The sequence below is a fragment of the Macaca mulatta genome, chromosome X, assembly GCF_049350105.2.
Source record: "Macaca mulatta isolate MMU2019108-1 chromosome X, T2T-MMU8v2.0, whole genome shotgun sequence".
NCBI classification, from domain to species: domain Eukaryota; kingdom Metazoa; phylum Chordata; class Mammalia; order Primates; family Cercopithecidae; genus Macaca; species Macaca mulatta.
In genome coordinates this window covers 110,041,572-110,065,354 of record NC_133426.1, presented here as the reverse complement: position 1 = coordinate 110,065,354, position 23,783 = coordinate 110,041,572, and the positions used below count along the sequence as shown (strand labels likewise).

The window sequence follows — 23,783 nt, the reverse complement described above, 5'->3', positions numbered from 1 at the left end:
GGCAGTAGCCAGGTAATGGTTTGGGTGAGACCCAGTGCTGTGCTGGCTTCAGATCTGACCCAGCACAGTCCCAGCGGTGGAGGCCACCAGAATGCTTGTGTTACTTCTCCACCAGCTCTATGGACTCAGCACAGAGAGACTCTATTTGTATAGGAGAAAGTAAGAAAGGAAACAAGAGTCTCTGCCTGGTAATCTAAAGAATTCTTCTGGATCTTATTCAAGAACACCAAAGCAGTACCTCTAAGAGTCTGCAAGAACCACAGTATTACTTGGCTTGGGGTGACTCCCAATGCAGACATGGCTTCAGTGACCAAAAACTTAGATCAAAACATTCAAGGCTCTTCAAATACCTGGAAAGCCTTCCCAAGAAAGATGGGCACAAACAAGCGCATACTGCAAACATAAGAATAAAATAATAGGTTTCAAGATTTTATTTGAAAGCCGCATGGTAACCTTAAACCAAAAGTCATACAATGGATACACAAAAAATAAAAGGCAAGAAATTAAAACATAACACCAAAGAAACTCATCTTCACTAGAAGGAAGACAGGAAGGAAGGAAAGAATGAAGAAAAGACTACAAAATAACCAGACAACAAATAACAAAATGGCAGAAGTAAGTCCTTACTTACCAATAGTAACATTGAATGTAAATGGACTAAACTCTTCAGTCACAGACGTAGAATGGCTGAATAGATTTAAAAACAAGACCCAAGGATTGTTGTCTGTAAGAAATACACTTCACCTATAAAGGCACACACAGGCTGAAAATAAAGGGGTGGAAAAAGATATTCTATGCCAATGGAAACCAAAAAAGAGCAAGAATAGCAATACTTACATCCAACAAAATAGATTTCAAGATGAAAATTACAAAAAGAGACAAAGATGGTCATTATATAATTACATATAATTCAATTCAGCAAGAGGGTATAACAACCATAAATATATATGCACCCAACACTGAAGTACCTAGATATATAAAGCAAATATTACTAGAGCTAAAGGAAGAGATAGACCCCAATACAATAATAGCTGGAGACTTCAACTCTCCTCTTTCAGCATTGAACAGATCACCCAGACAGAAAATCAACAAAGAAACACTGGACTTAATCTGCAGTACAGACTAAATTGACCTAATTGATATTTACAGAACACTTCATCCAATGACTTTAGAATGTACAATCTTCTCCTTAGCACATGAATCATTCTCAAGCAAAGACAATACATTAGGCCACAAAACAAGTCTTAAAACATTCAAAAAAATTTAAATGATATCAAGTATATTCTCTGATCACAATGGAATAAAACTAGAAATCAATGGCAAGAGGAAATTTGGAAACTACAAATACATAGAAATTAAACAATATGTTCCCAAATGAACAGTGTGTCAAAAAAGAAATTAAGAAGGAAATTGAAAAATTTCTTGAAACAGATGATAACGGAAACACAGAATGTCAAAATATGTGGAATACAGCAAAAGCAGTACTAAGAGGAAAGCTTACAGTTAATACGTGCCTACATCAAAAAAGAAGAAAAACATCAAATAAACAACCTAATGATACATCTTAAAGAACAAGAAAGTCAAGGGCAAACCAAACCTAAAATTAGTAGAAAAAACAAATAACAGGCCAGGTATGGTGGCTCACACCTGTAATCTCAGAACTGTGGGAGGCTGAGGTGGGCAGATCACCTGAGCTCAGGAGTTTGAGACCAACCTGGGCAACATGGCGAAACCCTGTCCCTACAAAAAAATACAAAATTAGCTGGGCGTGGCGGCACATGCCTGTAGTCCCAGCTAGTCAGGAAACTGAGGCAGGAGGATCACTTGAGTCTAGGAGATGGAGGTTGGAGTGAGCTGAGATCGTGACACTGCACTCCAGCCTGGGTGACAGAGAGACACCCTGTCTCAAGAAAAATGAAAGAAAAGAAAAGAAAAGAAAAGAAAAGAAAAGAAAAGAAAAGAAAAGAAAAGAAAAGAAAGAAAGAATAAAGATCACATCAGAAACAAATGAAATTGAAATGAAGAAAACAATACAAAATGTCAATGAACAAAAGGTTGTTTTTTTAAAAAGATAAACAAAATTGACAAACCTTGAGCCAGATTAAGAAAAAAGAGAGACGATCCAAATAAATAAAATCAGAAACAAAAAATGAGACCTTACAAATGATAGTGCAAAAATTCAAAGGATCATCAGAGGCTACTATGAGCAACTATATGCTAATAAATTGGAAAACCTAGAGGAATAGATAAATACCTAGACACATACAACCTACCAAGATTGAACCATGAAGAAATCCAAAACCTGAAATGACCAATAACAAGTAACAAGCCATTTTGGAGAGTGCAAGTCACTATAAGCCTTGGCAGCTTCCACATGGTGTTAAGTCTGTGGGCACATGGAATACAAGAGTTAAGGAGGCTTGGAAGCTTCCCCCTAGATTTCAGAAAATGTATCAGAAAGCCTGAGTGCCTAGGCAGAAGCCTGGTTTGGAGGAGAAATATGGAGTTGGAGGCCCAACACAGAGTCCCCAGTGAGGCACTGCCTAGTGGAGCTGTGAAAAGGGGGCCACTCCCCTGCAGACCCCAGAACGGTAGAGCCATGGACAGCTCACAACCTGAGCCTGGAGAAGTCACAGGCAGTCAAGTCCAATCCATGAGATCAGCCACAGGGCTACAACCTGCAAAGCTACAGGGGTGGAGCTGCCTAATACACCAAGCATCTAAAGAGAAAGTGATATGGTTGAGTGGAAAGAGACTGCTACCTTGGGAAACTGAGGCACTTTGTAACCCATGGCTCTGCCTGCTTGCATACTGCTAAAGGGCTACTACCTGCTCCTGACCTACTTCACTCATGAGGGCAAATCCCTCATGAATGTCTTGGTGTTGTCCTTGCAATAGTGAGTGAGTTCATGAGATTTGTTTGTTTAAAAGTGTGTGGCACCTCCCTCATCTCTTTCTTGCTCCCACTACTGCTGTGTGACATGCCTCCTCCTGCTCTGCCTTTCACCATGACTGTAAGCTTCCTGAGGCCCTCACCAGAAGCCAAGCAGATGTTGGTGCCATGCTTGTACAGCCTGCAGAACTGTGAGCACCTTTTCTTTATAAATTACCCAGCCTTGGCCAGGCGTGGTGGCTCACACCTGTAATCCCAGCACTTTGGGAAGCTGAGGCGGGTGGATCACAAGGTCAGGAGATGGAGACCATCCTGGCTAACACGGTGAAAGCCCGTCTCCACTAAAAATACAAAAAATTAGCTGGACGTGGTGGCGGGCGCCTGTAGTCCCAGCTACTCCGGAGGTTGTGGCAGGAGAATGGCGTGAACCCGGGAGGCGGAGCTTGCAGTGAGCTGAGATCACGCCACTGCACTCCAGCCTGGGTGACAGAGCAAGACTCCATCTCTAAATAAATAAATAAATAAATAAATAAAATAAAAATAAGTTACCCGGCCGGGCGCGGTGGCTCAAGCCTGTAATCCCAGCACTTTGGGAGGCCGAGACGGGCGGATCACGAGGTCAGGAGATCGAGACCATCCTGGCTAACACGGTGAAACCCCATCTCTACTAAAAAATACAAAAAACTAGCCGGGCGAAGTGGCGGGCGCCTGTGGTCCCAGCTACTCGGGAGGCTGAGGCAGGAGAATGGCGTAAACCCGGGAGGCGGAGCTTGCAGTGAGCTGAGATCCGGCCACTGCACTCCAGCCTGGGCGACAGAACCAGACTCAGTCTCAAAAAAAAAAAAAAAAAAAAAAAAATAAGTTACCCAGCCTCGGGTATGTCTTTATAGCAACACAAGTATGGCCTAATACACCCAGCATCTAAATAGAAAATGATATGGTTGAGTGGAAAGAGACTGCTACCTTGGGAAACTGAGACACCTTGTAACCCGTGCTTCCGCCTGCTTGCCTAGGGCTAAAGGGCTACTACTACTTGCTCCTGACCTACCTCACTCATACAGAGGAAAGGGTAAGGCAACACTTGTGTGCTTGCAGTCTTAGTTCTTCTCACAATTAGAAAGTAGAAGTTTTACTTTCTCCGTTTTTCTTTACTGCGTCGGAGTGGTATGTTTCTGAACTTGTTTTGAGTCTGCCTGATCCCTAAGGGAGTGACTTTTTTCCATTTAGTCATTTGAGGTGTCCATCTGAGGTAACATGGAGTTTCTGCTTCATGTAAGAACTCCTCTCCTTCACTGAGGGACTGGACCCAGAGCCACAGGAGATAGGAGTAAAGACCAAGTTCTCAAAGACAAGCACAGGACTAGGACCCCAGTCTGAACATCAGACTCTCCTGATTTAGTAAGATGATTTTCACAGATTTCTCACATGATGTTTACTTCCCTGTAGAGTTCCTCTTAGAGAGACTGTGAGGAAACAGGCATTGTCATGCATTGCTAGAAGTAATTTCACTAGAATGACATAGGCATTAATTCTTGGAACCAGCAATCTCTTTCCTAAGAATCTATTCCAAAGATATAATGCAAATAGACAAACAGGCATAAACACAAGGCCATTCCTGGCAGAACAATTCATAACAGCAGATTAGATATAAGACAGATGTCCACCAATAGAAGGCTGATTAAGTAATCTAAGATACTTCCTAGAGTACCATGCATGTATAAAAGGCAACGAAGATCCCCTCTCTACACTGCTATGGATTGACCTCCAGTACATATTATAAACGAAAAATGCAGTGCAAAAAAATGGAGAGAGCTGTTGTTGTTCAATATGGTGGTCACTAGCTACATGTAGCCATTTAATTTTAACAAATAAATTCAAATAAAATTATAAACTCAATACCTCACTCACACTCACCATGTTTCAGGTGCTCAACAGCCTCAGGTAAACTAGTGGCTACTGTGTTGGACAGTGCAGATACAGACAATTTTCATCAATGCAGAAATTTCCATTGGATAGTAGTAGTGTAGAATATGCCACCTTCTACTTGTGTTGGGGAGGAAATAAATACCCACAATGTCCAGCCTCTGAGCCCAAGCCAAGCCATCGCATCCCCTGTGACTTGCATGTATATACACCCAGATGGCCTGAAGTAACTGAAGAATCACAAAAGAGTGAAAATGCCCTGTCCCCCCTTAACTGATGACATTCCACCACAAAAGAAGTGAAAATGGCCAGTCCTTGCCTTAAGTGATGACATTACCTTGTGAAAGTCCTTTTCCTGGTTCATCCTGGCTCAAAAAGCTACCCCACTGAGCACCTCATGACCCCCACTCCTGCCCGCCAGAGAACAACCCCCCTTTGACTGTAATTTTCCTTTACCTACCCAAATCCTATAAAACGGCCCCACCCTTATCTCCCTTCGCTGACTCTCTTTTCAGACTCAGCCCGCCTGCACTCAGGTGATTAAAAAGCTTTATTGCTCCCACAAAGCCTGTTTGGTGGTCTCTTCACACCGATGCGCATGACACACATCACATTTGCTTATATTTTTAAAAACTGGAAGATTAAAACAAAAACTGATAAAAATGATTATCTATAAGGGCATAGAGGAGCAATTCAGGATGGAAGCCAAGATGTGTATCATCTTCAAAATGTAATGCATAATTACTGGCTATGTACACTAAAAAAGCAACAAACTACGACCAGTTGATTAGTATACAGACTGAGTGCTCTAAAAATACTTACCATGAAAAGAAACCAGGCTGTCTTAGAGAGACAGCTGATTCCAGATCTGGGGTCAGGATTGTACCAGATAAGCCTGGACCAAATTATCATACCAGAAAGCATGTCAAAAAGATTCAGAAACCAAGCTGAGGAGGTTCTCACTGGACAAAAATGAAACAATTTGAACATCAAAGAGATTAGTGACTGCAATTGTTTAAAACATATTAAATACAGGAACATCTCTGAGTCACAAGGACACTTTAAAAGAAAAACAAAACACGAGCAATACCAACTCACTACTCATCTTTGGAAGCTCCTATGGAAACAACTATTTGTTCTGAAAAGTGAAAATACTGCAAAAGAATTAAACGTTCATCCTTCACTTCTTGTGTGTTCCATACCTCAGTGAATCCTAATAGTTGATGGCATAGGGGCAAGTTATGTTATAGGAAACACCCAGCTAATAAATGCAGAAGAAACTGTAAAATTACAACATCACCATTTTGCAACTTCTAATGAAATACAGCCCTAGACAACAATCTTCAGAAAGTGGAAAAAGTCCTGAGGAGAAAAACACATGGAAAGTGTTATAATGGATGGACTGGGCTGACAAAATCTGAGCCCAGTGATCAACCTGAACTTCACAGTAGAGGAGATAAACAGACATGATGAGGCTCCTGCTGTGCTATTACCTAAATGTTTGTGTCCCCCCACCCCCACTGCCACCCCAGTTCATGTGTTAAAAGCCTAGTCTCCAATGTGATGGTATTTGGAGATGGGGCCTTTGAAAGGAATTAGGTCATGAGGACACAGCTCTCAGGATGAGATTAGTGCCCTTGTAATAAAAGACATGAGAGCTTGTTTCCTTTCCACATGCACACACCAAGGAAAGGCCATGTGAGGACTAGGCAGAGGACCCGTATCCTGAATCCAACCATGCTGGCACACTGATCTCAGACTTGGCAGGCTCCAGACCCATGAGAAATACATACGTGTTGTTTGATATGGTTTGGATTTGTGTCCCTACCCAAATATCATGTTGAATTGTAATCCCCAATATTGGAAGAGGGGCCTGGTGGGAGGTGATTGGATCATGGGGGCATACTTCACCCTTGTTGTTCACATGATAGGGAATGAGTTCTCACAAGATCTGGTTGAATAAAAGTATGTAGCACTTCCCCCTTCACTCTCTTCCTCCTTCTTTGACCATGTAAGATGTGCCTGCTTCCCCTTCGCCTTCTGCCATGATTGTAAGTTTCCTGAGTTTCCCAGCCATGCCCCTCCTGTATAGCCTGCAGGACTGTGAGTTAATTAAACCTCTTTTCTTTATAAATTATCTAGTCTCAGGTAGTTTTTTATAGCAATGTGACTATGGACTAATACACTGTTTAACCCATCAGTGTATGGTAACTTGTTACAGCAGCCTGAAGTGACTAAGATACGTGTAAGGCTATAAAAAGGACAGTCATGTGCTGTATAACAATGTTTTGGTCAACTCCAGGACACATATGTAACAGTAGTCCCATAAGATATAATGGAGCCAAAAACTTCCTATCACCTACTCACATAGCTGTCCTGTCATATCTCAACATATTCTTCACAAACATGTTTGTGAAGAATATGTTGATGCTGGTGTAAGCAAACCTACTGCACTGCCAGTTGTATAAAAATATAGCACATGCAATTATGTACAGTACATAATACTTATTAATGATAATAAATGACTGTTACTGGTTTATGTATTTACTATACCTTTTATTATTTTAGAATGTACTCCTTCTACCTATTAAAAAAAGTTAACTATAAAACAGCCTCATGCAGGTCCTTCAAAAGGTATTCCAGAAGAAGGTATTGTTATCATAGGAGATGACAGCTTTATGTGTGTTATTGTCCCCTAAGACCTTCCAGTGGGACAAGATATGATGGTGGAAGACAGTGATAGTGATGATCCTGACCCTGTATAGGCCTTGACTAATGCGTGTGTGTGTGTGTTAGTTTTTAACAGAAAAGTTTAAAAAGTAAATATAAATAAATAAGTAGAAGAAAGGTAACAGAATAAGGATATAAAGAAAGAAAATATTTTTGCATAGCTGTACAATGTGTGCTTTTAGTTGTGTTATTACAAAAGTAAAAAAGTTTAAAAATGTTAAAAGTTTATAAAGTTAAAAAGTTACAGTAAGCTGAGGTTAATTTATCATCGAAGAAAAAATATTATTTTACAAATATAATGTAGCCTAATTGTACAGTGTTTGTAATGTTATGCCCAGACCGTTTATTCCCCGAAGAAGACCACCAGAGTCCAGAGTCAAAGCTAAGCAGCAAGGATCTTTATTACAGGTTCGAACCTGGAACTCTCCCTCGCTCGTGAAACGAGACGGGCAGGAGAGCTCCCCCACTCAGCTCCGAACAATGTTATATAGTCTAAGAAAAGTGGGCATAGAGTTATTATACAAATCAGATATATGATTGGCTAGTGTTTGAACAAGGCGATTTGGCTAACTATGATTGGTTCCTGCCATTTCTGATATTTTGGTTCAAACTTTGAGGCGGGAGAGCAGGTTTATGGCAGCAAGAGTTTATCTTACTTAAACACGTCTTGTGACCTTGCCTCAGAACTTACAAAATCTCTGGTATGTGCAAAACAAAATCTCTGGTACGTGCAGAAAACCAGGTACTCACAGAACTTACGAAATCTCTGGTATGTGCAAAGATTAGAGAGCAGAACAAGGGTGTAGCGGGTGGGGGGCGGGTACACATCTATCTTTGTGTCCTTTCAGTAAAATCTACAGTAGTATACAGTAATGTCCTAAGCCTTCACATTCACTCACCACTCACTCACAGACTCACCTAGAGCAACTTCAAGTCTTGCAAGTGAACAATACACATGTATAGATATGTACATTTTTAATCTTTTATATCATATTTTACTGTATTTTTTCTATGTTTAGATATGCTTAGATACACAAATATTGACCTTTGTGCTACAGTTCCCTAGATTATTCAGTACAGTAACATGCTGTATGAATTTTTAGCCTAGGAGCAATAGGCTGTATAGCCTAGGTAGGTGGTAGGCTACACCATCTAGGTTTGTGTAAGTGCACTCTGTGATGTTCACACAGATTTTGTTCAAACAAAATCTCTTAATGATGCATTTCTCAGAATATATCTCTGTGGTTAAGTGACACATGACTGTACATAATGCCACATGTAAGACACTCTTGTCAAAACATCTGAATAGGTCAAGCCTTTAACTCTAATTACCAATTTAAAGGAAAGAAGAGGAGACTGAGTAACATGAACAACACAATAGGGATACAATCAGCAAAACTGAGAATGTAAACTCCAGCACCTTAAGCAAAAAAATTGGAAAGTTAAAAAAAGAGAGAGAAAGCATCTTGTCTATATTAAAAAAAACTTAAAACTTGAGAGAAAATTAAATCAAACAGAAATTAAAACAGAAAAATGAGATACTATATACTATCACACATCCATCATAATGACAAAAGCTACCAAGGTATACCAAGTGTCAGTGAGGACGTAGAGCAGTGGAACTATGATACTGCTGATACGAATATAAATTAGAATAACCAATTTGAAAATTGCTTAGCTGAATATGCTGAGCTGAACATACACATACCCTATGACTCAGAAATTCTGTTCTTAGGTACATGCACATGAAAAATGAAAATAAATGTCCATTCAAAGATACGCAGAGAAATAAAAAAGGGCGCAAGATGGCCGACTAGATACAGCCAGGAGGAATGTCTCCCACAAAGGGACAGGGCATCAGGAAGACTAGCACACTCCTAGCAGATCTTGAGGGAAGGCATTGAGAGCAGACAGAAGGGAGATACAGATACTGGGTGGAAGTGGGAGGAAGCTGGGAACACTGCTCAGGGCTACCATACACCAGGTCATTTCTGGTCCCCAGTAACTCCTGGGGAAGGGGTTGAACAGGCAAGGAGCAACCCACTCTCGCCACGGGCCTCTGGAATCCCTGCAGAAGAACACTCCTTGACCACCATGGACAGTTGAATTGGCAGTGAGAGCTACTTAGAGAACTGGCAGGGGCAGAACTCCAGCTGGAGTGGAGCCCAGAGAGTTTGGTACAGGAGCATCTGTAGTGGAGCATGGTCATTGTCACCCATCTCCCTAGGCTTGACTCACTCCTATAGAAGACTTTAGCCTTAGGGGAACTGTCGGACCTGAACGCTGCAGGGAATCATGCCCATAAGACACAGCTGGTCTGACCTGAACACCCCTCAGTCTATTGGCCTCTCCTGGGGCCCCAGCCTGGTCATGCCTGCTTGCAGTGCAGCCCCCGGGTATCTCCTGCGGGCCCATATCATAGCCCCTGCGCTAGGAGACTGCTACTGACTAGCAGAGTGCTCCAGCAGAGAAGAGCAGCCCCAGTGGACTCGCTCCAGCCCACCTGCACCCTCCCCCAACTGCAGCCTCCCCCATGCAGCTTTGCCTGCACACTCGTCCACAGCCACCCTCTACATTGCTTTGCTGTTGTGTGTGTACACCAGCAGATGCAGCCTTCCCTCCCTCACCAGTACATGTGTGCATGTGCACTCTGCAATGCCACTGCTGCTGGCTAAGTATGCCCTGCCTCTCCCCCTGCCTCCCTCCTTCTGCCACACCGCCATTGTTGTCGGAGCATTGGCAGGCACGGAGCCCGCCAGCCTCCTCCCTGCCAGCACCAAAACTGCTGTTAGCATAAAACTAGGCATGGAGAAAAGCAGACCCACACCTGACCTGAGTGGCCACTGCCGCCCACGGGAACTTGTACAGAGAGTACAAACAACATCACCAGCATGAAGGAGCGCACAGTTACTGGCTGGGGCCCCATCCCCCTGAGCCGTGCTGTAAATGCCAGTTGCTGCAGCAAATGCATGCATGAAGGCTGACACCCTGGAATCCACTAGCACCCTGTTGCAGCCAAGCAGTGTGCACCCTACCACACTGCAGCTGCAGCTGCTACTGGCATATGTGAACAAGGACAGATCCCACTGCCACCATGCTACAAAGTGTTTGCAGATGACATGATCCTATATCTAGAAAACCCCATAGTCTTGGCCCAAAAGCTCCTTAAGCTGATAAAAAACGTTGGCAAAGTCGCAATACCCAAAATCAATGTATAAAAATCGCAGGCTGGGCGCAGTGGCTCACGCCTATAATCCCAGCACTTTAGGAGGCCGAGGCAGGCGGATGACTTGAGATCAGGAGTTCGAGACCAGCCTGGCCAACATGGTAAAACCCCATCTCTACTAAAAATACAAAAATTAGCCAGGCGTGGTGGCGTGTGCCTGTGATCCCAGCTACTTGGGAGGCTGAAGCAGGAGAATCACTTGAACCCAGGAGGTGGAGGTTGCAGTGAGCCCAGATCATGCCACTGCACTCCAGGCTGGGTGACAGCGAGACTCCGTCCAAAAAAAAAGTCGCTAGCATTCCTATACACCAACAACAACCAAGCCGAGAGCCAAATGAGGATACAATCCCATTCACAATTGCCACAAAAAGAATAAAATACCTAGGAATATGGCTAACCAGGGAGGTAAAAAAAAAAAATCTCTACAATGGGAATTACAAAACATTGCTCAAAGAAACCAGAGATGACAAACAAATGGAAAAACATTCCATGCTCATGGACAAGAAAAATTAATATCATGAAAATGGCCATATTGCCCAAAGCAGTGGACAAGTTCAATGCTATTCTTATCAAACTACCAATGACATTCTTCACAGAACTAGAAAACACTACTTTAAAATTCATGTGAAACCCGAAAGAGCCCAAATAGCCAAGGAAATCCTAAGCAAAAAGAATAAAGCAGGAGGCATCACAGTCCCCAACTTCAAACTCTACTACAGGGCTACAGTAACCAAAACAGCACATTAGTAGTACAAAAACAGACATATAGACTAATGGAACAGAATAGAGAGCTCAGAAATAAGGTTGCATACCTACAACCATATGATCTTTGAGAAACTTGACAAAAACAAGCAAAGGGACTCCCTATTCAATAAGTGGTGCTGGGATGCCCTTATGCGGAAGATTGAAACTGGACCCCTTCCTTACACTATATACAAAAATAAACTCAAGATGGATTAAAGACTTAAATGTAAAACCCAACACTATAGAAACCCTAGAAGACAACCTAGGTGATACCATCTGGACATAGGAAGGGGCAAACATTTCATGACAGAGACATCAAAACAACTGCAATAAAAGCAAAAGTTGACAGATGGAATCTAATTAAACTAAAGAGCTTCTGTACAGCAAAAAAGACTATCAACAGAGTAAACAGACAACCTACAGAATGGGAGAAAATATCTGCCAACTATGCATCTGACATAAGTCTAATATGCAGCATCTATAAGGAACTTAAACAAATTTACAAGAAAAAAAACAAACAACTCCATTAAAAAGTGGGCAAAGGAAATGAAGAGTTTTCAAAAGAAGACATACATGTGGCCAATAAGCATACGAATAAAAGCTCAACATTACTGATCATTAGAGAAATGCAAATCAAAACCACAATGAGATACCATCTCACACAGTCAGATGGCTATTATTAAAAATCACAAAATACAGATGCTGGCAAGGTTGCAGAGAAAAGAGAATGCTTATACACCATTGGTGGGTGGGTAAATTCATTCAACCATTGTGGAAAGCAGTGTGATGATTCCTCAAAGAGCAGAAAACAGAACTGCCATTCAACCCAGCAATTCCATTACTGGGTATACACCCAAAGGAATATAAATTGTTCTGTCGTAAAGACACATGCTAATTGCAGCAGTATTCACAATAGCCAAGACATGGAATCAACAGAAATGCCCATTGATGGTAGACTGGATAAGGAAAATGTGGTATATATACACCATAGAATAGTATGCAGCCAGAAAAAAGAATGAAATCATGTCCTTTGAAGCAACATGGATGGAGCTGGAGGCCACTATCCTTCGCATACTATGCAGGAACAGAAAACCAAATCCACGTATTCTCACTTATAAGTAGGAGCTAAATGGTGAGAACACACAGGCACAAAGAGGGGTACGACAGACACTGAGGCCTACCTGAGGGTGGAGGGTGGGAGGAGGGAGATGATTAGAAAAAATAACTAATGGGTACTAGGCTTATTACATGAGTCACGAAATAATCTGTACAACAATCCCCTGTGACACAAGTTTACTTATATAACAAAACTGTACATGTGCCCCTGAACCTAAAATAACAGTTAAAAAAAGAGATGTAGAAGACATTCATAGCACTGTTACTCATAATAAGACAAACACTGAAAAATAGGCATATCCCCATAATAGATACATTTATTGCAAAATATCCACACAACATAATACTACACATTAACAAGAATGAATGATCTACAACTATAGACAATAATAAATGTAAAATTCATGGTAAGATGCTGAAGGAGCCAGACAGAAAAAAAAGCACATTTTGTATGACTTAAGAAATTTTCCTGTATTCTTTCAGTATAGTTTGGGGCTGGATAAGAAAATCAACACGCCATTTCTTTTCATTTGAAGGTATGGAGTGTACTCTTATGTTACCTGCAGGTTAACCTCAGGAAAACATCCATCCTAAGCCCTTGAAAAGTGATCCACTACACGTAGTAACAAGGCTAATGCGAAGTCTAATGAACAGGGAGCTGGGAGTAAGACAGGACACATACTTGGGACACAGTGACAGATCTAAACCATTAACTCTAGATGGTGACCTTGGGTAATCACCATACCTCACAAATGCTTTTTCTTCTTCCTAGGTGTATTGGTCAGTAGTGTGGGCTCTGGAGACAGAATAGAGACAAGCCCTAGTTCTGCCACGTAAAGACTGAGTGACTTTAAATACTTTTACTTCACCTTATAGTCACTCATTTGTTACATCCATAAAACTGGCATTATACAGTACATAATGTAGAAGACAAAACATTTAAAAATATATTTATTAACTTGTGTTTGAGTTTTTAAAAAGATAAATGGCGAGTAATCACATCATTTAAAAAATTCTACTACAGAGATGCTGGGGAAAAAAAGCTTAATAGTCTTACAGCTGAATCATATTAATCAACCAACATATTTTTAAAATCACTAATTTTTATTATAACTAATATTAGTTATAGTAAAACTAACTAAATAACTTGAGAACATTCAAAGCACTTGGAAGGTCTGATCTCAGAAAACAGCACCACCATTTCTCTGCATGGCCAAACAAAAAGCCCAGGGGTTCTCCCTAACTCTCCATTATCTACACACCGCAGGCACACAGCCACTGCAGGTCCTACCTGCCTGACCTGCAAACACGCCCTGCCCAGGTCCATCCCTCCCTTTGCACATAGCTGCAGCCCTGGCCTCATCCACACACATCCCTCTCCTGGACTTCTGCAATATTTTCCTAATGGTTATCCCTACTCCCTATCTTGTCCCTCTCCAGACCATTCTCCACACAGCAGCCAGAGTCAGCTTCCACATCAAGAATCAGATCACATCACTCCCATACTCTAACCCTCCACACTCAGAATAAAACTCAAACTCCTTACAGGACTGAAACCATGTGGTTCCTGTCTACCCTTTCGATCTCATCTTCCACCTGTCTGCACTTATGTGCCAGGCTCCAGTCACTCCAGCTTGTCCTCTGCTCCTGGATCAGTGGTGCCCACACACAGCACAGGGACACTGACAAAATGGTCTCTCCATGCCTGGCTTCTTCTTATCGTTTAGGACTCAGCTCAAGTGTCACTTCCTGAGAAGGAGTCTCACTGACAACCCCATCTATAATAATCCCTGTCTCAGTCATTTTCTACTCCACCTGTTTATTTTCTTCAAAACACATATCCTCATATGAAATCACATGGCTTATTGTTTACCTGCTTACTGCCACTTTTCCCAAACTAGAATGACAGCTCCAGGGACCCTGCCTATCTTATTCTCTGTGCTGTTTCCTCAGTGCCTACTTTAGTCCTTCACATATAATCACTTAAATAATATTACTTAATTGAAGGAATTGTTGCCTATTTAAGAGACCAAAGAAGACAGACATTTAAGCTGAGTAGCAGGAGCAACTATCAATGAAATTAGATATTAAATGATTCAAAACTGTAAGAAGGTCTTGTACATCCATAGCAGAGCTTTTCAAACATGGATGATGTTATAGTCTGAATATCTGTGACCCCCCGCCTCAAATTCATGTTAAAACCTAATACCAAGGTGATGGTATTAGAAGGTGAGGCTATGAGAGGTTTTTAGGTCATTAGGGCTCTGTCCTCTGTCACTAACTGAGATTAGTGCTGTTATCAAAGAGATTCCAGAGAGCTAGCTAGCCCTTTCCACCAAGGGAGGTCATAGTAAGAGGTCATCCATCTATGAAGGAAGTGGGCCCTCACCAAAACACTGAAGCTGCCAGTGCCTTAATTTTGGATTTCTCAGCCTCCAGAACTGTGAGAAATAAATTTCTGTTGTTTATCAGCTACCGAGTTATGATATTTTGTTATAGTAGCTCAGAATGCACTAAGATGAGTACCAGACCAACTGAAGATATTACTTTAAATGGAAACACCTCCCATCCCACCTCCCTGGTTTTGATTCAGCAGATCTAGGGTAGGTCCAAGTATCTGCTATTTTAACGAGCACTACCTGATGAATTTGATGAAGTGATCCATAGACCACACTGGGAAAAATCCTGACCTCAACAGTTCATATTTGGCCAGGCGCAGTGGCTCACGGCTGTAATCCCAGCACTTTGGGAGGCCAAGGTGGGCAGATCACTTGAGATCAGGAGTTCAATACCAGCCTGGCCAACATGGTGAAACCCTGTCTCTACCAAAAATTCAAAAATTAGCTGGGCGTGGTGGTGGGCACCTGTAATCCCAGCCACTCAGGATACTGAGGCAGGAGAATCGCTTGAACCAGGCGGCAGAGATTGCAGTGAGCCAAGATCATGCCACTGCACTTCCAGCCTGGGTGACAGAGCGAGACTCCATCTCAAAAAAATAAAAAAATAAAAAGTTCACACTTGAGCACCATTAATTTAATGCCTACCATGCAGAGTTCTGGGACATCTGGAATGTCCCTATTAATGTAATTACTCGAATGTATACTACTTTTCTAAGGGGGAGGGAAGACTTCTTTCCCACATGAGATCATACTTAAACTCCAGAGTATTCCTGGTGGTCAGGAGAATTGGGTATTTTTATCCTGTTGTATAGACTAATCTGAAGGAAGGGTAGTGACTTACCTAAAGTGTCCCCATGATGGGATCTGGATCTCTTGACTTTTGCTTCAGTAGCCTGTCTAGCAGATTCAACATCACACCTGGTTCTTCTCTACAAACTACTGGTTCTGCGCTGCACAGTCAACACCCTTGTCTCACGTTAACTAGATGGGAGAGTAAGAGGACGAGAAAGCATATAAAATGAGGAGGAAGGTAAGAGGATGAAAAAGCACACGAAAACAGGGGATGGGGTGATGATGTCTTCCCTATTCCCATTCAGTTACGTGGAAGCTGTGCAATGATGCTTTTCGTCTTCCTCAGCTCCATCCCACAACCCTCTCCCACACACAGAATGACAGTGAAGTTGTCACCTAGTGGAAATGTGGGCTTATCCCTGCTTGCTATTACAATTCCAAGTATTCTCTCTGTAGTCATGCTATTACATTAATATATGACATGAAAACCACAATCCGTAAGTGAACAAATCAATAAATTGGACTTCCTCAAAGTCAAAAACTTTTGCTAGGAGAAAGTGTTTAAAATCATATATCTGATGAAGGACTTGTACCAGAATACAGAAAATATCACAAAAGTCAGAGGAAAACAGACACTTAAGTAAACAAATGGGCAAAATATTTGAATATACATTCCACTAAAGAAGATATATACATATACAAATGTCAAGTAAACACATGAAAAGATAACAACATTAATCATTAGGGAAATGTAAATGAAAACTGCAATGAAATACTACTATATTCTTGTAAGAATGGCCAAAATTAAAGAGACTGACCATATCAAGCACTGGCAAGGTTGGGGAGGATAAAACTCTCATACACTGCTGGTGACAGCAGTGATACAACCACTTTGGAAACAGCTTGGTAGTTTTTTACAATGTTAATCTTATATCTACCATATATCCAGCAATTGCACTCCTAAATATATACCCCAAAGAAATAACGCATATGTCTATGAAAAGACTTATTCACATATGTTCATATCAGCTTTATTTATAAGTGTCCCAAATTAGAAACAACCCAAATATCCATCAACAGGTGGATGGATAAAACAAATAGTGGTATAGCCATATACTGGAATGCTATTAAGCAATAACAAAGAATAAACTACTGCTATATGCAAAGAAATGGATAAATCTAAAATTAAATAGGGTGAATGAAAAAAGTCAGATTCCTCTTAGAAAAAACCTCTCTATGACTCCACTTAAATACATTTCTAGGACATAAAACCAAATCTATAGTGACAGAAATGTGTTTGCCTGGAGACAGCGCAGTAGGAGGGGTAGGGAGCCCAGGTAATATAGAATTGAAAATGTTATTTCCTTGGAAATAATAATAATAATACTCAGGCTTATCTGGTTATTTTAGGAGATGTGACTAGGTATCATTATAATTGGGCAAACTATCAAGTAATCGTTATTTTCAAAAATACTAAATTCTTGTACCTGACATTTAACTAACACTTAGTAAATTCCTGGCCTCTTAAAAAATTACATTGCAGAATGGATGAAAACACGCTAACCATGAAAGCATGCATATTACAATCTCAAATTGCTATGAAGATCTTCTAACCAACTGCATATTTCAACTTCCATCCGAGATACATGGGAATAATGAATTATTATTTATACAGTCAGAAAACTATGTGTAAATTTATTGCAAATGCATGTTAAATATCAAGTTCCTTCCCCAACTGAACAATTCATTGCTTTAAGAAAGGTATCTCCAAATGGGCCTCAAGGGATACTACAAAGCATGTAGCTGCTGATGCACGCAATGGAGTCCACCTGTTGAGCCTCTTTTCCAATGATGAGATCAAAGTGCCTGCTCTACTTTTAGACTACTTTGTGAACTACACACTTACTATTCTATAACACACTTCTGTTCAGATCTATGAACTCACTTGATCCAGGAATCATATCCCACCAAGGATGGAAGTGCTAGAGATCTCCTGAGGACTGCTGTCCTTCAAGTCTGAAGTAAAAGCTTCAGCAGCCATCATGACCCAGATCATCAGAACCCACCTCCTTCAGACACCTGATATAAGTTTAGTTTCCCCCATGAGGTGCTTCCTGGGGAGAGACAGGCTCCAGCAATCACTATGCTTTATTGAAATGACTCTGTGCCTGCAACCATGCTGGGCACTGAGTTAGTGACCAATGACACTGATACAATTGGTTAGTGATCATAACAACCAGAAGGTACAATGAGTTTCTCACCAGGGCCTTTTCTTCTCCTTTCCATTTATCACCTAATAACAACTTTAAAAAAGAATGGGGAAATGGCCTGAGCCCTTGGTAGAGGAACACAACTACTACCAACCTGTAGCCCAACACCAAGGAATCTGGCAGTGGGGACACATACCCCATCTTTCCCTCACTCACTTGCTAGTGTCTCCCATTGGCCAAACCCAACTGGAAGCCTAAGGAGAAGGGATCTGAGTTGGTGTAGTCTATAAGGATCAGACCTGTGGAGCACAGAGTAGGGTGGTGAGGGGTGGAGTGTAGCTTTGAAGAGACAAATTGAGGCTATCCATCACAGTATCTAATATACAACTGTGCTGTAGGCTGAATAACACTCCTCTACCCCAAAGAAATCCATGTCCTAGTCTCTAGAACAAGTGAATATGTTACATTACATGGTAAAATGAACTTTACAGGTGTGATTAAGTTAATGATCTTAAAATGGTGAGGTTATTCTGGATCATCTGGGTGGGCCTGATATAATTACAAGGGTCTTTATGAGGGAAACAGGGAGGCAATAAAATCGGAGAAGTAGATGTGACCACAATATGGAGGTCAGAGTAATGTGAAGGCATGAGCCAAGGAATGCAAGCAGCTTCTAGAAGCTGGAAAAAAACGAAAATTCATTCTACACTAGAACTTCCAGAAGGAACATAGCCCTGCTGACACCTTGATTTTAGCCCAGTGAGACCCACTTTGGACTTTTGAACTCCAAAACTGTAAAATAATAAATTTGTGTTGTTTTAAAAAAATAAAAGAATAAGAAATAGACTGAATCCATAAAGCACCCATTGTCCCATAACAACCACAGGGCTATCTATCATCTTGCACCTGTATTATCACTGCAGGTTGCAGCAATCCTGTGGGTGAGCATTCTCATTCTCATTTTACAGGAGAGGCTGGGCTCACAGAGTCCTTACCTGTCTCATCCTCCCCACGTCCCGCCTTTATATAGAAAGTTGCCCCAGGACACCCGGAGCAAGACACCACACTCACTGGGGCCAGGAGGGTCCCAGCTCTCTCTCTCTCTCATGAGACCGCCCGGGCAACTTGTGCCAAAGCGGGAACGAAGGAACTTGGATCTGGGCTCCTTCGTCTCTCCACACCCCAGGAAGGTTCAGCCCCCACCGCGGGGCACCCACACCCTCAGTTGAGTCCCAAACACCTGAAGGAAGGACCCTGCTCTTCTTGCCCGGTCATGTTGGCCTCTATTTTAAAAGTCTCCACGGTCGCCGCAATGACGTCAGGTTTCTATGGCAACCGTGATACGCAGGCTGGTCCAGCACACCGGAAATGCCGTAGAGTGGCCTTTTGACTCCTTGCCTTTCACTAAGAGAAAATGCCTTCACTCTTCAGGCGGCTTCCTGGGTAGCTATAATAATTAGAGGAACTAGGCTGGGACGGAGCCAATTGATAGAATTCTGCCAGGTTTGATGGAACAAAGTCCCGGTTGTCAATAGTTTTGTTTAAAAGTGACAGTAGAGGAATATCACCAGTGCACAGAGACCTGGAGCTCTTGGAGATGAGCTAACTCACTGAGGAGGAGCATGTACAATTCACACACCATACTAAAGCAGTTATCCATCTGTGGCAGAAAACTAAGACTATCTATAATCATGTGACTAAAAGATCTAGGAACAACAAAATATGTCGTTTAAGATATCTCAGAGTTATTTCAGTAATGTAAGCCTAAAATAATACAGTCATTTAGTAGACAGGAACCTAATCAATTCAACCATACAATGGTTTGTCTTGAGAAAATTATTATCCTTCATTCCTGCATGTGGAGGGACATTCATGACCACAACATTTCTAGACTCTCTATACACTCAATCCTGTTCTGTCACAGGAGGAACTTATCTAATTGGTGAGCTGGGAAGAAGAAAAAGGGGCTGCACTACCCAGGCTGCCTCCCTTCAAAATTCTTGGTAGTAAGCTGCTCTTCAGGGGCACCTGTTCTTCCCTGCCCTCAGAGGTGGATCTTTTTTTTTTTTTTTTTTTTTGAGATGGAGTTTCACTGTTTCACTCTTGTTGCCCAGGATGGAGTGCAATGGTGCAATCTTGGCTCATTGCAACCTCTGCCTCCCAGGTTCAAGCAATTCTTCTGTCTCAGCCTCCCGAGTAGCTGGGATTACAGGCATGTGCCACCACACCTGGCTAATTTTGTATATTTAGTAGAGACGGGGTTTCTCCATGTTGGTCAGGCTGGTCTTGAACTCCTGACCTCAGGTGATCCACCTGCCTCAGCCTCCCAAAGTGCTGGGATTACAGGCATGAGCCACTGAGCCCAGTCCAGAGGTGGATCTTACAATAGGCCCACAGTGCTACTCCTCTTTCTGTGCCACACTGGCTCAACTATTTCTATTGTCTTTCTCCAAATTGCTTGGATTGTTTAAGCAATTTACTCACTGCTTCAAGTCTAAGCTTGAAATCAAGTAGTAAATAGATGAAAGAAGAAAAATACATGGACTTTATTCCTTATAAAGAAGATATTAGAGAAGATGACTTAGATTTGCTGGCATGTGGGCTTCCTATGAAGGATCCACAAAATTGAAAAAGATTTATCCACTAAGTAGTGCCATGATGGGAAAATCATAAAGGCCAAGGACTGCAATGCATATCAAGCTGCTGTCTGGTGCAGGAGTCCTGTCTATATGTTCTCATGGAAAGTAGCTTCCTTGCAAGGCAATTCCCTGTAGCAGGAGAAAGAGTTTCAAGATCTCTTCTTTCAGAAACACTTCTCAAAGTACATAAATAACCCTTGTTCAGAATGAATACTCACTAAGCCAAAGCCAATCTCTGAGGCTTTCCCCGTGGAGTCATTTGTGACAACACTCTGTCAGTAGCTTAGTTCATATGATTGCAATAGAGGCTCATCTCATGGAATTAGGTTCTAAATTCAAAGAGTAGGTTGAAAATCATATATTGTGATAGCTTCCATTGAAAATTCCTTCAAGAAGGAATTGATTAAATATTCAGAAATTTGTACACACACATAAACAAACACAGAAACTATACTCAAAATTATTAATATAACAATGTCCCACCAAGCCTTCAAGGATAAGAGAATCCCTTTGACCTCCAATGATAACAAAGTACAGAAAAAGATGAAAAGTTCACCCCAACCATGTTTTAGATAACCATTTCTACCTAACAAACACCCCAAAACAAACCATTTATTATCTTTCAGAAATCTGAGTGTTGACTGAGCTCAGCAATGTGTTTTCTGCTGCATGTGGTGTCTGTTTCATGGGGCTGTGAGGCTACACTCCACTGGGACATCCAAGAGAGTTTACTCACATGAAGGACAATTGGTGCTGATGCCACCTGCAGCTCAGCTGGGGTTGCTTCCTGGAGCACCTTGGTTCAACACAGAGTCCCCATGTTTAGGGTAACCATATAAAATAGAGGACATCCAGTTCAATCTAAATTCCAGATAAAAATGAATAATTTTTAATGTAAGTATGATGGTTAATTTTATGCATCAACTTGACTGGGCCATGGTACCCATATATCTCATCATCATTATTCTGAGTGTTTCTGTAAGGATGTTTTTGGATGAGATTAACCTTTAAATTCGTGGACTTTGAATAAAGCAGACTGCCCTCTATAATGTGGGTGGTCCTCATCCAATCATCTGGAGACCTGAATAGAGAGAAAATCTGACATCCCTGAGCAAAAGGGAATACTACTAACAGATAGCCTTCAGAATTGAATTGCAACATTGGATGTGCCTTATTCTCCAGTCTGCAAGCCTACCATACAGAGATTGGACCTTTAGCCTCCAGTAATCATGTGAAACAGTTCCTTAAAATGAATCTCTCTCTATCGCAAACACACACACATGCCCTACTGGTTCTGTTTCTCTGGGTGTGGCATGCAATATTATTTCATTTATCTGAATGCAACTGGGAATTCTGTATTTTTATTTGCTAAATCTGGCAACCCTAGGAGAGGAATCTCTGGATATGTAAGTCTACCGACAGTCTGAATGACACTTCCAATGGTGCAGGTATGGAGAAAACGAGCAGTTCAGGTTGGCAAGACAAAAGCTGTTAATAACTAGTGTTGGTGAAATAAAGAAGAAACAGACTCATATACCCTATTGGTGCCACACCAATGTGTCCGTTTTCTGAGGCCAGTATTATTACATCTTAATAACTTGAATGGACTTTGTGCAGAAGTCCTATTTCCACCAACGAGGGAGTTTCAGCTGAGGGTTTAGAAAAGGCTCATCAAAGTGACTCTGATGTGCATGCTGGTTAAGGGGTCCTGGCTGAAAAGGCAGGTAAATTTGTCACATGAGTTCCTGCTCTAGGGAGGAAAGACAGCTACCATTTATGGAGCAGATTGTTTAGAGGTGCCCAGTTCCAGGTTCTTCACCTTCATAGTTGGATTTAATCTCGACAGCCCTGCTAGTGAGGTATCACTATCCTTTCTTCATGAATGTAAGTGACTACAAAGCAAGTACTCCTAACCATAGAGCTGGATGGCAAAGAGGTTTCTCACCACACCCACTGCCAAAGTCAGGGATAGAACCTGCCAGCTTGGGTACCTTGAGTTGCTGGTGAAAGCACTTCAGCAAATGTATCAAGACATGTACCGCTGTGAGGTTAATTTCTGTTTTCCCATGTGTACCCTCCCTACAGAAGGGAGCCAGGCTTTGTCCCCCTTCCCCTTGCCTGAGGGGAGGTTTATGGCAGGGATGGAAGCAGAAGCTGTCTGAAGCCATTATTTCTTCCATCCTCTGTGAAAATCTAAGCTTAAAGAAAGGGTTGGCCTACTTGCACCTGGTAGGGAGGGAAGGGCCTTTGAGGACACAGAAAGGGAATAGGAAGGAAGTTTTCTTCCAGATAAGGAAGAGGTCAGAGGTCTACAAATCCCTCCAGGAGTAAGAACATGAGCACTGGTGTATATCAACACCTGAGGTGGATCCATGGATGATTCATTGAGGCTGTGCATCCAGCCTTGAAAGAGATTTTCTTGTTTGGATGGCAGGATGGATGAAGCAGGGTCAGGGGTCCTCAAGGCACCAAGGGAAATGGTCAGCTTTGCCCTGAGCAGTAGGGAAACATTATTGATGATGGCAGAGTTCTCCCAGGATGTATCTAAAGGATACATTCCTACAAATGATTATCTTTGTCAAAGAGTATGACCAATTAACATATTAAGTATTTGCTGTCTAGTTGAAAGTTAAAATCTCCTTACTAGTGAATATCCCAACCAATTCCAAGATGAGAGCACTCATTTTTTTAGATTTGTGCAATAATGGCTTTCCCAACTTTATTCATATTTGCTGATGAAATATTCTATGCTGTAATGTTAGAATGTTTCATTTTTCTCTATTTCCATGTAAACGGCATATTTCACATGTGCATTTTTAATGCAAACATAATGGTTCCACTTTATGCCTCAAGATATGTCCTGGAATAATTGTAGAGTTTGGCAAGACAACCAGATCAGTAAGTTTGTGTTTTTGCTGTGTCCTGTTTAAATTGAAATTATGGAGTCAGGAGAACTCCACATACTGCCAGGAGAGGAGAAATTGGTACAAGCTCTTTGCGGAGACACTGCACAGCATCTATGAGAGAAGCAAGGAAGGCCCTGTCAGCTGCAGCCCTCTCATGTCTGCACTTCAGAGAGTTTTGCATGTATGCAAACCTGGTCACAGCAGT

The 23,783-nt window shown here is 41.7% G+C and overlaps 1 long non-coding RNA gene across 1 annotated transcript in view; it reads right to left on the bottom strand.

Annotated features, from left to right (window-relative positions):
• The window catches only part of LOC106995279 (uncharacterized), a 112,697-nt gene that overhangs the window by 68,990 nt on the left and 19,924 nt on the right, over positions 1–23,783 (bottom strand). The window contains exons 2-3 of the long non-coding RNA XR_013413038.1: positions 15,873–16,012; positions 5,639–5,778 (exon numbers count right to left, since the gene is read on the bottom strand). This is a non-coding gene — a long non-coding RNA (uncharacterized LOC106995279). The remainder of the gene's footprint in view (positions 1–5,638; positions 5,779–15,872; positions 16,013–23,783) is intronic.